This window comes from Patella vulgata, chromosome 4 (assembly GCF_932274485.2).
Source record: "Patella vulgata chromosome 4, xgPatVulg1.2, whole genome shotgun sequence".
NCBI classification, from domain to species: domain Eukaryota; kingdom Metazoa; phylum Mollusca; class Gastropoda; family Patellidae; genus Patella; species Patella vulgata.
Genome location: NC_065882.2, coordinates 54,192,243 through 54,206,920, shown reverse-complemented (window position 1 = coordinate 54,206,920; position 14,678 = coordinate 54,192,243). Strand labels below are relative to the sequence as shown.

At 34.4% G+C, this 14,678-nt stretch overlaps 1 long non-coding RNA gene across 6 annotated transcripts in view; it reads left to right on the top strand.

Annotated features, from left to right (window-relative positions):
- The window catches only part of LOC126818731 (uncharacterized), a 192,131-nt gene that overhangs the window by 33,020 nt on the left and 144,433 nt on the right, over nucleotides 1–14,678 (top strand). The window lies entirely within an intron of this gene.

The window sequence follows — 14,678 nt, the reverse complement described above, 5'->3', positions numbered from 1 at the left end:
CATGTTTAATTATTGGCAACTGTTGATAAAAAAAAAGAAATAAGTAACCTCTTGCACCGCCAATCTTTTCAGTATCTTCATTCATTTGGAGGAAATATTTTATAACTAGTTTATGGTCATTATTAGTGAACAGTTCTGATTATAGACGTTAAACCAGTAAATGTCACTTGTCGATACAAGTAGTTTGCTTCTAACAGTTATCATAATCATTAGACGTTGGATTATTTTATCATAAGCTGTTTAAGTTGCCTGGCAAAATGGTCACTTGAGAGGATATAAGCTCGGTCATGTAAAAGCTGATTTTGTTCTTAAGTGTGTTATTAATAGAAAATGAATATGATATGACATAAATGTATTTATCATTTTTGGCATGATGTCCAATTTACCCCTATTGACATTTTCATTGTGATACATGAAAACATTTAGATAATAATATTTACATAATAATTTAGATTTTTAGATAATAATCTAGAACATTTAGATTTAGATAATAATTTAGAATGTTTAGATTTAAATTTATGATTCTAAGACAAATCAGTGATTTGACCCCACCCAAAATCATGATTTAAAGTTTCCCCACCTTTCAATCATAAATCTGTAAAAAGAGTTGTTGAGTGAATATTTTAAAACATCGAAAGATTTTTTCTTTGTAAACTAAAACCCTAACCAAAATTTCAGATTGTAAAATTTGAAGATGATTTGCAGATTATGACTTCATGAATGCGATAAAAGACAAAGATCTCTCCAACTTGCTGGCATGGTTGATTTTGGCAATAAGGACATCCACAGATCTTACATACCGGGTATATGGTAGAGTTAGATAAACAATTCCAAATATATTTTTAACAAGGAAATCTGATTTGAAGATTCAGGAAGTGACACAAAAAAGGATATAAGTTATTGTTCAGACAGGAGTAGAGAGCATTAAAAGCTACATTGACGATTTTCAGCTGACTGATAATTCCTTTGATGAAGAAGAGTTGTTATATGAGACTGTGAGAGGATATGAGTTGGAAACTGACTATTCATAAGAACTGATTGCCACAAGATTGGAAAATTTCTGATTTTTTTTTCTCATAATGTTCAGTTATATAGATGGCTAAATAACTATACCTGTTGTTTAATAAAATGTAAAATTGAATATAAGGGTCAGTCAAATTCCAAGTCCATGAAATGCAAAATGACAAATACAGTATAATCTTGCAGTTATGGAACAGATATAAATTGGTCTTATTAAAGGAGTGTGTCTTTACACCGAGCTGGAATCTCAGATATCACTTGAATCATGGTTTGAAAACTAATCCTAGGCCCTTAGGCAAGTAAGAATTACTGTTCTCACTTGTAATACCATAATAGTTACTGTACCTTTTAAGAAATAGAAAAATATTTTGTTCTTTAAAAATACATTTATATACTGGAGTGGCTTGTAAGATTATTCAGGATTTCACTGTTTGTGGTAAGTAGATTTTATCAGTGGAGTGTGCATAGCGTGTTCCAGAAGTTTAAACATACTTTGACATCTATCCACCTATTACTACTATTATGTAAAATTTTACTATTATTATACACATTTCTATAGGGCATAACTGCCACATAAATGTGCTCATTTGTGCTTTACAAAGATATATATAATAGCAATTTACATAGGTTTGATTGAATAGGTCTTCAGTGATAGTGACAAAGACATACCCTACTGATTAGCTATGTCCCGGTTTGAAGAATTGAAATTATGAGGCTTATCATATCATATCTTAGTCGAATACTAAGATTTTGATTGTCATTATTGTCAGTATCTTGAAAAATGAAAAAAACCTTCATAACAACAATGTTTGTGTTCATGGATCTCTGCATTTAATTTTGGATGGTGCACTATCAGTTGACAGCTCAAACATTCCAATTAGTATGATAGTTGCTGAAAAGCATAAAAATGCAAGCTGGGAAATCTATTTCATTATTCATGGCAAAAAGTATTATCAGGAAATCTCTACTCTGTGAATTACAGGCCATTGAGGTAACGGTAATATCAATTCAATGATAAACTACATTTTATATGAACTTGATATGATTGTATCAGTCAAATCTCCATATTTTATTCTGTTTTATCTTCATTGTCATTAAAATGAAATGAATGAGGTTTTATGGTTCTTTAAGTGAAAGAGGTTATCACACTTTTGATTTGACCACATCATTCACAGAGTTCAATAGTCCCTATTCATTTTTATATGCCCACATTTTCATGTGGACGTATATTGTCGTCGCCCCTGTCCATCCGTCCACAATTGTTTGTGGACACTCTACAGGTCACAATTCTTATTCGATTTCAACGAAACTTGAAATATAGGATTATCTCCCTAAGATCTCGCGTTTTTAGCTTGAGGTCTCTCTAGAGGTCACAATTATTATCCCATTTGAAAAAACGTTTGAATATATCACCGTTACATCCTAATTTTGGCTGAGTTCAAATTTCGTAAAAATCAGACCAAAACTGACAGACAAAATGGTCGCCTTTCGTACGCAAATAGTGTATAACATCTGGTATATCAATATTATCTCTAATGACGGTTGAGTTTTAATTTCGTGAAAATCGGAGTGAAACAGTATAAATGTATGCAATACCAAAGTTTTGGACTCTTTTATCCGATTTTGCTAATGACGGTTGAGTTTTAATTTTGTGAAAATCGGACTGAAACAATGACAGCTCCTTTACGTAAATAGTATAAAAGTATGCAATACCAAAGTTTTGGACTCTTTTATCCGATTTTGCTCAAAATTAAAATATATCTCTGTGGTGGATGGATGTTTCGGCTTAGGATGTGTTTCAGCCTGTGAACATATCGGCCCAGAGAAAACCAGTGATGCTGGACAGGGGACCCTACTCCTTGTTATGTACAACCGGGGAATTGAAACCATGCCGGTTGACTCAATGACAGACCTTATGATACAGTGCACACACGCTAACCATTCGGCCATCCAACCCCAAAACATGAAAAGAAAAGCAAAGTCAACACTCAACAAGTCAAACCAGATTTTCACACATGCAAATTCCCAGCGTCTTTTAAGAAGAGTTTGTGCCCAACATAGACCAAGAGAACCCCAGATACTACAAGAACTTAACATAGATGGTTCTTGGTTCATGACAACTGGCTACAATCCACAACCTTTCTTACAACTTGATGCACTTATTTTTACCACAAATGAATCTGTTGAAAAATATGCCGAAACATCCTTTCTTTAAAAAAAAAGTGGCCGAAAAGTCCTAGGACAAAATATCCTAGGCCGAAATGTCCACTGGCCTAACGTAGAGATAACTAGGAGATAGATGAAACTGGATATAACTTTTTTAGCCATCAGCAAACAGATCATTTTTGTTTTGGAGTCCAGTAGAATGGACTAGGTCAAGATGTTATAGTACGACTCTCCTGACAAATCTTATGTCATGGAATATTACCAATTTTGGCTTTTGTTGTATCAATGTGCACAACAGAAGCTAGTACCAGGTCTTTCTCTCTTCTCCGAGAAGAGATGGAATTGTTGGGGCTTGTATGACTTGAATAATGAAGATACCCTGTAAATTTAGCAATTGCAACAGGGTTCCCGCGGTCCTTGAAAATCCTTGAATATCCTTAAATTTAAAATTTCATTTTCAAGGTCTTGAATATCCTTGAATTTCGCGGAAATAGGAAAATATCCTTGAATTTCAGTTCAGAACCTTAATTGTGTTTCAAATGTCTTCAATTCCTTTTAAATATGAGATTATAACGATAGTTGGTAATGTTTTGGTTATTTTTAAGATGAAAAATTGTAACTTTAGGCTAAAAAATGTCCTTGAAAATCCTTGAAATTGACGTATATTTATCCTTGAAAAAATGTTTGACGAAGCCGCGGGAACCCTGTGCAACTGTATGTAGTAGTCCCAAGTTTGTAATGACAGATTGACACTAGCTTCACTTAACAAAGGTTAAAGGAGGAATAGATATGGATACTGGTTCTAGTATTGCAATGACATTAGCTTCACTTGTGTATAATGGATCATAATTAATTTTTTATTTGGACCATGCCAAAACCTGATATCCACCATGTACTAGTTGGTGTGCATTTGAAATATATCTAGACAGTTATAATTTAATGGGAAATGATGTTGTCTGGGCATAATAGACCAGAGGGTCGAACCTAGGCAAACAAGGTACCAATATCTGACCATATAGGCATCTACATACAAACCTGGGATGTACAGAAATGGGTGTCTGCCAGGGCCCAGTCCCTGGGTGTGGCCCTGGTGACCCCTAGAATGACCCCCAAAATGGGTTAAATTCATACATTCGAGGTACCGGTCGAAACCAATTTTAAATGAAAGAGTACATCTCACCGAGTACGAAATTGACGATAACAGACAATTTTGGCCCTGGGATGGCCCAAACTGACACCCTAAAAAATATGGACCCCAGATGGCTTGAGAAGGGTTATATTCATACATTCGAGAATTGCCCATTATAATTTAATGGGAAATGATGTTGTCTGGGCATAATAGACCAGGAGCCCAGATGGTAGAACCTAGATGAACAAGGTACCAATATCTGACCATATAGGCATCTACATACTAACCTGGGATATACAGAAATGGGCGTTTGCCGGCGTCCAGTCCCTGGGTGTGGCCCTGTCGACCCCTAGAATGACCCCCAAAATGGGTTAAATTCATACATTCAAGGTACCAGTCAAGACCAACTTTAAATGAAAGCGTACATCTCACTGAGTACGAAATTGACCATAACAGGCAATTTGGCCCTGGGATGGCCCAAACTGACACCCTAAAAAATATGAACCCCAGAGGGCTTGAAAAGAGTTATATTCATACATTCGAGGTACCAGTTGAAAATGATTTTAAATGAAAGAGTATATCCCACTGAGTACGAAATTGCCCATAACAGACGATTAGACCCATGGGATGGCCCAGATTGACACCCCCAAAGTCGAAGGGGGCCAAAATGAAGTGTACTCATACATTTAAGGTACCAGTCAAAACCAATTTGAAAGAGTACATCTCACCGAGTAAAAAAATTGCCCATAACAGATGATTCCGGCCCTGGAGCGGTCCAAACCAACAAACTAAATATGACCCCCCAGGGCTTATGTCTATGATTCATTCAATGGTTGAACTTAGGCTGTTGGTGGCAAAAGTTTGTTTTAATCTGGCCACTCAAGACCAATCTGACTCACTTCATAAATACACTGACTGCCTCATATTAAAGTGTTGCAGTGAGACTTGGATCACATCTCCACACACTGGAACAGCCAGTTATGTCTGTCCCATCTCTTATGAAACTGCAACAGGACATATTAGCTGTAAACATATTCAAGTGTGTAGCGCTATCCTCCAAGTTTCCTTGCAACACTGAACTTGATGCAGTCATTATGTTTGTGAACTGAGTGCTCAAAATGGTCTTGTGAGGCCAGATTTCCTAAAGTTACCCTACTTAGGAAATACTTCCATGAATGGAGATTGTTGCTCTAGCCAAATATGACATACACTGCACCTGCATTCACATTCAAGGCGAATCAAGGGGAAAAGGTGTTTCAAAACTTGTCAGTATAACCTTTTTGAAACATTGGGAGGGCACAATATTTAGGGTGTCAGTTTGGACCATCCCAGGGCCAAAATCATCAGTAATGGGCCATTTTGTACTCGGTGAGATATACACTTTAATTTAAAATTGATTTTAACTATCGTAGCAATGATCTCTGTGTTAAAATTATATTTGGAATGTGTTTAACCAGCTCTATCACATATGTGATAATAATGACTGGCACCAATATTGTCCTTTAATATTTCATTTAAAATTAGTTCCAACTGGTACCTAGGATGAATGAATATAGCATCCCATGGCCAAAAACATCTGTTATGAGCAATTTCACGTACCCGAGGAGATGTGGTCTTTCATTTATAATTGGTTTTGATCAGTACCTAGAATGTATGGGTTTAACCCATTTTAGACCCCCCCCCCCCCCTTGGGCCATTCCAGGGACCTAATCGTCTATATGGCCAATTTCGTACTCAGCGGCATATACTCTTTCATTTAAAATAAGTTTCAACTGGTACCTCAAATGTATGAATATAACCTTTCTTTAAGGCCTGGGGGTTCATATTTAGGGTGTCAGTCTGGGCCATCCCAGGGCCGAAATTATCTGTCATGGTCAATTTCGTACTCGGTGAGATATACTCTTTAATTTAAAATTGATTTTGACTGGTACCTAGAATGTATGAGTATACCCCATTTTTGGGCCCCTTCGGCTCTGCGGTGTCAGTCTGGGCCATCCCATGGGTCTAATTGTCTGTTAAGGGCAATTTTGTACTCTGTGTGATATACACTTTCTTTTAATATTATTTTCAACTGGTACTGGAATGTATGCATACAACCTTTTTACAAGCCCTTTGGGGTCCATATTTAGGGTGTCAGTTTGAGCCATCTCAGGACCCAAATCATCTGTTATGGGCAATGTTGTACTCAGTGAGATGTATTCTTTCATTTAAATTGGTACCTCGAATGTATGATTATACCCCATTTAATTTGTTGATCTCCCTGTAAATTTAAAACGCACTGTGTGCTAGGGCTTTACTCTATAGACGCTAATGTTGGAATCCACTGTTCATATCTGTATCCTAATGAGATTATTTATTATATGCTATACAATATACAAGTGCTTCACTATAATTATGCTGTTAAATGTCATATACACCTTCCTTTTACATGTTCTTGACAAAGTGCACCACACTACTGAGAGATTCATGTGTAAGTGCTTGTATACCAATATTCAAATTGCATGTGCTTTTTTGTGAAAGTGATAAAGTTTTATGTAGATTGTATACATAATTAGAGTTGTAAGATAAGATGGTGACTATTGATTAGTTAGTTGTAATGTTAATTCCCTAATCAGCAGTCTCCTGACAAACATCAGTCTAATTAATGTCAGTCTATGGGTGAATGTCTATTGATTTTTACCCCTATCATTGAAACTTGTTAAACATTCTCCATATTATAATAAACCAAAACTTGTAACAAAATTACATACAAAGTAATTCCTGTTAAGAATTTGAATTAGAATTATAGTTAATTAATTTTGATTGAATGCAGTATTATAATTAATTAATTAAATTGTTTTCAATATTTGTTTCAGAGATAACATTTTCCTTTCTTAAAAATGTCATAAGAGAACACAAACTAAGGTTATCACATGACTTAAAGTATATTTGGGTTCTTTTATCCATTTGCAGCAGATATCTATTTCATTCTCTACTTAGAAAATTATTTTGTAAATTTAATCTTGGAAAATGAATTTTATAATGAATTTGTTATACTTCTATTTTCTCATTATGTTTTTTCTTCATTTGATGTTTCTATATAAACATAAAGTATAGTTGACTTTATCTACATGACTTTTGACATTATTGAAACTGTATGATGAAACAATCCAAAACGGTTGTGTTGTAAAGACCACTTTGGATGTTGCATGGTTTTGTTTCACTTTTATCAAGAAGGGTGACACCTTCTCTAAGGGTGACTTCATTATTTTATTACCAATTTAAGATTTGCCTATTGCAGGTCTTTCTTTAGGCCTTGATTGTTCTATAAAATATTTATTAGATATTTATTAACATGACAAGACCATAATCGACTCTTGAGGCCATCGGGTGCTCGAGATTTTTAACTAGATTAGAAAAAGTTCAGCCATTTAATGATTTAATTTAAATATGGAGGAGCAAGTCTAAGTCTTGAATATACCAGTACCATGGTTGTGATATAAACAATCAACGCACACATCTTGTCAAAATTACAAACAGTAATAGCTTGGCTTGGAATAAAGTAATTTAAATGAAAATGTTAAATATATTCATTTTGCATTATCTATTTTTGAACTGTTATAGCAGGAATGGCCATCTATGTGCAGATTATGCTTATCAGAAAACAACCACATACCAAATCTTTGTCTGATGAATTTTAGAAATAAACATTAACACATACTTATTTAAGCTTAGATAATCATTGTAATCTTCATATTCAAATCATTGACTAATGACATAACAAAATCGGAAAGAGAAAGTGATGCTGTATACCAGAAAAGGAATATATGTACTGAAAAATCAGCAGATTAAATTCAACTGATTAAAACAATGATCAAAACCATGATGAATAATTAATTAGTTTTGTTTTGGCAGTTCACAATGTCTATTCACAAATGCATTGTTTGCTCTATCTATGGCTTATTGGGCAGTTTTCCTGGATCAACTATAGTCTAAGTAAAGTATCTCTTTAAATAGAAAATTTACAAAAATAAAGGAGGTCTGTGATTTAGGATACAACATGTAGAAATAGTCATCTGCCTTTGATTTTGAGACTTGTCTTTTGTTGTGGAAGCTGTTATTATTAGTATAACAAATGAGGAACTTGCTTCAGATGTTGTTTGATAATTTATCATGGACATAGAAACATATGGTTTATTTTTGTTATGAATTATCTTGCTTGACACATAAAAGTTACTTAGTGTTTTTATTTCGCATTGTTCAAAATGAGAGATGGCCTGCACATAAAAACGGTCTGATGCTTTTATTTATGTCATGAATAAACTCGATAACAATAAACTTTACAAAAATCAATTAGCAGTTACATTTGCTAGATAATTATACCAATCATAATTATCATACCCTAGTTAATTTAAAAGGTAAAATGCTATGTTGACATTTGTGTATAATGTTTTTCATATTTCTTTTATTATAAACATCATTTTCATTTCATTTATTTAGGCTAGATTTTGTCCATCGATATCAATACCAATTGAGTCTGCTCTAATTCTGCATGGAGATTTTTCCATCGATATTCAGATAACTTGTTTAAAAATGCTTTTATCAATGATCTCACTTCAATTTGTTAGCACTTTCAACTTGTTACATGATTGCAAGAACGTTCAATAATGAATATTTCATAGCAAAAACTCCAAATAGAGAAGTTTGATCTGCACTGCAAGACATTTTGTTGATGGGATTATAGCAACCCTATAGCACGGAAAGGTCATCTTTCAAAACAGTCAAAGACAAGTACTTTTTATTGTAATAGAGAACTTGTGCCTTCCTCAAACATGTTTGTTAGTAGACAGGACACAATGTTTTTGTGCCGCCACTTTCGTCTTCAGGTTTAAAGGGAAATCTTAATTAAAGCTCAAAAGAATGGATAATGATTTTCATGTTTGGTGGCATTCAACGGTAGATAAGGCTGTCACTTCCTTCCTTTCTTTTCCCATTTTTCTTGGCAGATGTTTCAGAAAGAATAATGATACTCGGAACCTGGAAAGAAAATGACAGTGTATTCAGGACATTAATCTGTAAAGATGCGTTAATTATTGCATGTGAAATACACTCAAAGAACTATAGATATAACTATATATTATTTACTGTTCGGTTTGAAAGTGAATATTTTTTCCATAATACTAAGTAATGAAAGCTAAAACATCAGAAATTTTAGTAAAAAGTACAACATTGTTTTGATTAAGATTTCTTTATATTGAAGTGCAGATGGCCTAAAGGTAGCAGGGCATATTCTATTAAGGAGAAATTAGGAAATGTACTGCAGATCAGTAGTAACTTTCTTCTTGATCAAACTATTTATAAAAGGAAGTTAGCATATTTTTCTAGAGATTTTTCTTCATGCCATACAAAATCTTCAATATGCTCTGTTTTGATGTGTGATAACATATTGAAAGATATACAGGGTGACCCAAAAAAACAGAACCCATCAAATTTTTATTAAATCCTACAAAGGTCAAGTAAAGAGGAATGTGTTCGAGTAATTGACAGTTTTGCACAACTTATGCAAGTTTGCCTCCAATGCCGCGGAGGCGTCTAGGAGTATATTTTGGAAGGAACATGACTTTTATGCAAAGCCACCAAGATAACTGAAACTTTGGGGAATGATCATACACAGACTGATGCTGAAATTTGCTGGACCTTTGTAGCAATTGATAAAAATTCTGTTTTTTTTTGTCGTTCACACTGTAATTTTTGGCTGAATGGTTAGCGCGTGAACGTTGTATCTTAAGGTCTGTCAATGAGTCAACTGGCATGGTCGCCTGTCCAACATTGTGGGTTTTCTCTTGGTCCTCCAGTTTCCTCTCACTGCTAAAGATCCATACGCACATGCGAATTATTGAAATAAAGTTGAACCATGTGTTAGTCCCAAAATGACCTAGTTTGTGTCTAGTGGATGTTAAACCCCAGAGATGGATTATTGCCCCTGATTGTAAGAAACTTCATGTTTTTAGCTTGTTGTCGCTCTAAAGGACACAATTTTTATCCCATAAAAAAAAAATGTTCAAGTATATCACCTTGCACCATAAATATGGTTGAGGTCGAATTTTGTCAAAATTGAACTGAAACTGCCGAACAAAATGGACGCTCCTCGAACGCAAATAGTGTAAAAGTATGTCATATCAAGGTTATGGACCCTCTAGAGGTCAGAATTTTGATCCGATTTTGATGAAACTTTAAATTTATGTTTGTATCACGAAGATCTTGGTTACTCTTGATAATCACGCATATTGGAACGTAAATTCCTGGATTATGGCCCCTGATTGTTTGAAAAATGTTTGTTTTTAGCTTGTGGACCCTCTAGAAGTCACAATTTGTTTTCAATATTAAAAACTGTTTAAATATATCACTGTTACACCAAAATAAAGGTTAAATTCAAATTTTGTAAAAATCCAACCAAAACTGATGGACAAAATTATTGATTTTGATGATTCCTGTTGATATTTGCGCATATCGGACTGTAACTTCCAGGATTATGGCCCCTAAATTGTACAAAAAATCACGTTTTTTAGCTTGTAGAACCTTTAGAGGTCACAATTTTTATCTGATTTAAAAAACCTGGTTAAATATATGACCATTACACACTAATGATTATTGAGTTCAAATCTTGTGAAAATTGGATCAAAACTGCTTGACAAAATGGCTCCTACTTGTACGCAAGTAGTGTAAATGTATGTAGTACCAAGACTGTGGACCTCTAGAAATTTTCATCCAATCTTGATCAAACTTAAAATATATATTATATCCAAAAGAACTTGGTTCCTTTCGATATTCGTGCATATAGGACCATAGCTTCTTCTCTGTCCATCTCTTGCAAAATGTGGGTGTATCTGGCCAGGCAACCGCTGGTCACTGTATGGATAAGTTTTACATATTTTGTCATGCTTATTGTGTTCAGTACATCATCCCAACATATTTATTGTATAATAAATAGCATCTTGCTGAAGAACTCTTATTGTATCGTATGATGTAAAGCAGTCAAGAGTTTAAAGAAATGATTGCATATATAAACCCTGTCTTGGAGCATATAGGTAATTGAATTGTTGACTTCAGACATGACCTCGGTAATAGATTTGATTCTTGCCGGTCAATTTCTGCCTGTTGTGGTTAATATTGATTTTTCCTTTGTATTAGACATACAATTGAATATACACACATTTTATTACATAAAATGAACTTTATTTATCATTCAATCGTTTATCTTGATAAAGAGTAATTTGTATATTTTCCTTGCTATACAAATGATTATTTTTTTCATTTTGACTATAATCAGATCTTTTGTATAAAAATCAAATATCTACACTGAAATTTTCATCTATTCTATTAATTCAAGGGTCGGCGGAAGCAATTCTAAAACACATATTTAATTTGTTCCCACAATCAATTACATTTATGAATGTGCTGGGATTTTTGATATAAAATACAAGCCTTTTAATAGATTATTTATCAATTTCATCTGATAGTTATGAATTTGATAATTATCATGACGATGAAACTAAGGTCCCCAACCTCGCAAAGTTTGGTGATGTATTCAAGTCACAATTAAGGTATATGAAAAAGGGTACTATCACAACCCGAAACGTTACCATTTAATAAATCTTCGCTACTACCAAGTCTCTTATGCCACATGTTGAGCAGGGATTCCAAAATTCATTTTTATACGCCCACATTTTCATGTTAACGTATATTGTCATTATTAGCTTGTGGGCCCTATAGAGGTCACAATTTTTATCCGATTTAAAAATACGTTTGAATATATCACCGTTACACCCTATCGATGGTTGAGTTCGAATTGTGTATCTGGGTTGTGGACCCTCTGGAGGTCACAATTTTCATCTGATTTTGATGAAACTTGAAATGCATGTTTATAACCCAAATATCTTGGGTCCTGTCAATTTTCGTACATATATCGAATTGTAACTTCCTGAATTATGGCTCCCGATTGTACGAAAAATCGCTTTTTTAGCTTGTGGGTCCCTCTTGAGGTCACAATTATTATCCAATGTAACAAAACGTATGAAAATATCACTGTTACACCCTAAGGATTGTTAAGTTCGAATTTCATAAAAATAGGACCGAAACTGATGGACAAAATGGCCGCCCCTCATTCTCAAATCGTGTCAAAATATCAGGGTTGTGGACCTTCTGGAGGTCACAATTTTCATCAGATTTTGAAATGCATGTTGATAACCCAAATAGCTTAGTTCCTGTCGATTTTCGTACAAATTGAATCATAACTTCCTGAATTATGGCCCCTGATTGTAGGAAAAATCGCGTTTTTAGCTTGTGGGTCTCTCTAGAAGTCACAATTATTATCCGATTGAAAAAACCATTCGAATATATGACTGTAATTTTGTTTGAGTTTGAATTTCATGAAAATCAGACCAAAACTGCCGGACAAAATGGCCACATTTCGTACGCAAATAGTGTAAACATCTGGTATATCAAAGTTGTGGACCTTCTAGAGTCTACAATTTTGATCTGATTTTGATGAAAATTGAAATGCATGTTTATAACCCATCGACCCCAGTTCCTTTCAATATTTGTGCATATTGAATTGTAACTTCCTGAATTATGGCCTCTGATTGTACGAAAAACTGCGTTTTTAGCTTGTGGTACGTCTAGAGGTTACAATTATTATCGAATATATTGATGAGTTCGAATTTCGTGAAAATCGGACCAAAACTGCCGAACAAAATGGCCGCCCCTTGTACGCAAATAGTGTAAACATCTGGTAAATCAATGTTGTGGACCCTCTAGAGGCCACATTTTTTTTCGATTTTAAAAACCGTTTAAACACATCACCATTCCACCATAATGAAGGTTGAATTCGAATTTTGGGAAAATCGAAATGAAACTGCCCGACAAAATGGCCGCTCTTTGTACGCAAATTGTGTAGAAGTGTGTAATATGAAGGTTGTGGACCCTCTAGAGGTCACAATTTTTATCCGATTTTGATGAAACATAAAACATATCTTTATATCCCAATGATCTCAGTCCTTTTTGATATTTGCACATTTCAGGCCATAACTTTCTGGATTATTGCCCCTGATTGTACAAAAAATTACTTTTGTTTTTAGCTTGTTCTCTATCCATCTCTTGCAAAATGTGGGTGCATCCTGCCTGGCAGCCGCTGGTTATTTTATTCCTCTACCCCACCGGTATCTTTTGTTTGATCCAGTACACACGCTGATGTATCAGCCTGTCCAGCTTTAGTCACCTTGTCAAGTGAGTGTTTCTATCCCTCTTCTCATATCCAATTAAGCCATTACTATGTTGTTAATAGGCTAAGACTGCTTATGGGAAACTGGGACCCGGTAGACAGTGGGAAGATACTTGGACAGGACCTGACCAGGCTAGAATGGCCCAATTTCAAGGAGAAAGGAAGAATCTAGCTAACAGTTGTGTTCACAATGTGAACCAATAAACTTGGTGCTTGTGAACAGAGATGTTGATAGGCATAAACTGGGACAAACAGGCATGTGATATAATTCCTGCACCAGATTAGAATGACTCAATTTTGATGAGAAGCGATTAATCTAAAGCAGTGACTCAAAAAGGTTGACAATACATTCAAATAATTGAACTAATTTTTATCTTTTATCGTCTAATCCTGCCAATGTGAACATAATAATAATCATTTTCTAGAGTGCTGAATATTTAATGTTGAGATCTCTGTGGTTCTTTACAAAGGATATAACGTAAACATAGTTATCAAACATACAAAAACTTAACATATTTCATACACAGAGATCACTTTAGGGATGGGATAAAATATATCGAAAAGATGTGTAGGGTTTTTGCCTCAATGAATTGAGCAGAAAAATTCATTTTTTTTGCAAAATTTTTGACCTAGCACTATTTTTTCGGTCGTGGATCGGCCATTTTCAAGTGAATTTCGATTTTTTTCACGATATTGTATTATAAACATTTTGAACAGGCCTTCTAGGATGTCCTTTATAGGGTTTACTGGCTTGACAAACACAAATACAATTTTTCATTTTCAAAAATCCAATATGGCGGCTATTTTCCTTCACACAATGGCAGAAAACATCATTTTTTCATCGACTAAGGTTAAAAAATTAGATTTGATAAAATTGCAAAATTTTTGACCTAGCACTATTTTTTCGGTCGTCGATTGGCCATTTTCAAGTGAATTTCGATTTTTTTCACGATATTGTATTATAAACATTTTGAACAGGCCTTCTAGGATGTCCTAGTTATAGGGTTTACTGGCTTGACAAACACAAATACAATTTTTCATTTTCAAAAATCCAATATGGCGGCTATTTTCCTTCACACAATGGCAGAAAACATCATTTTTTCA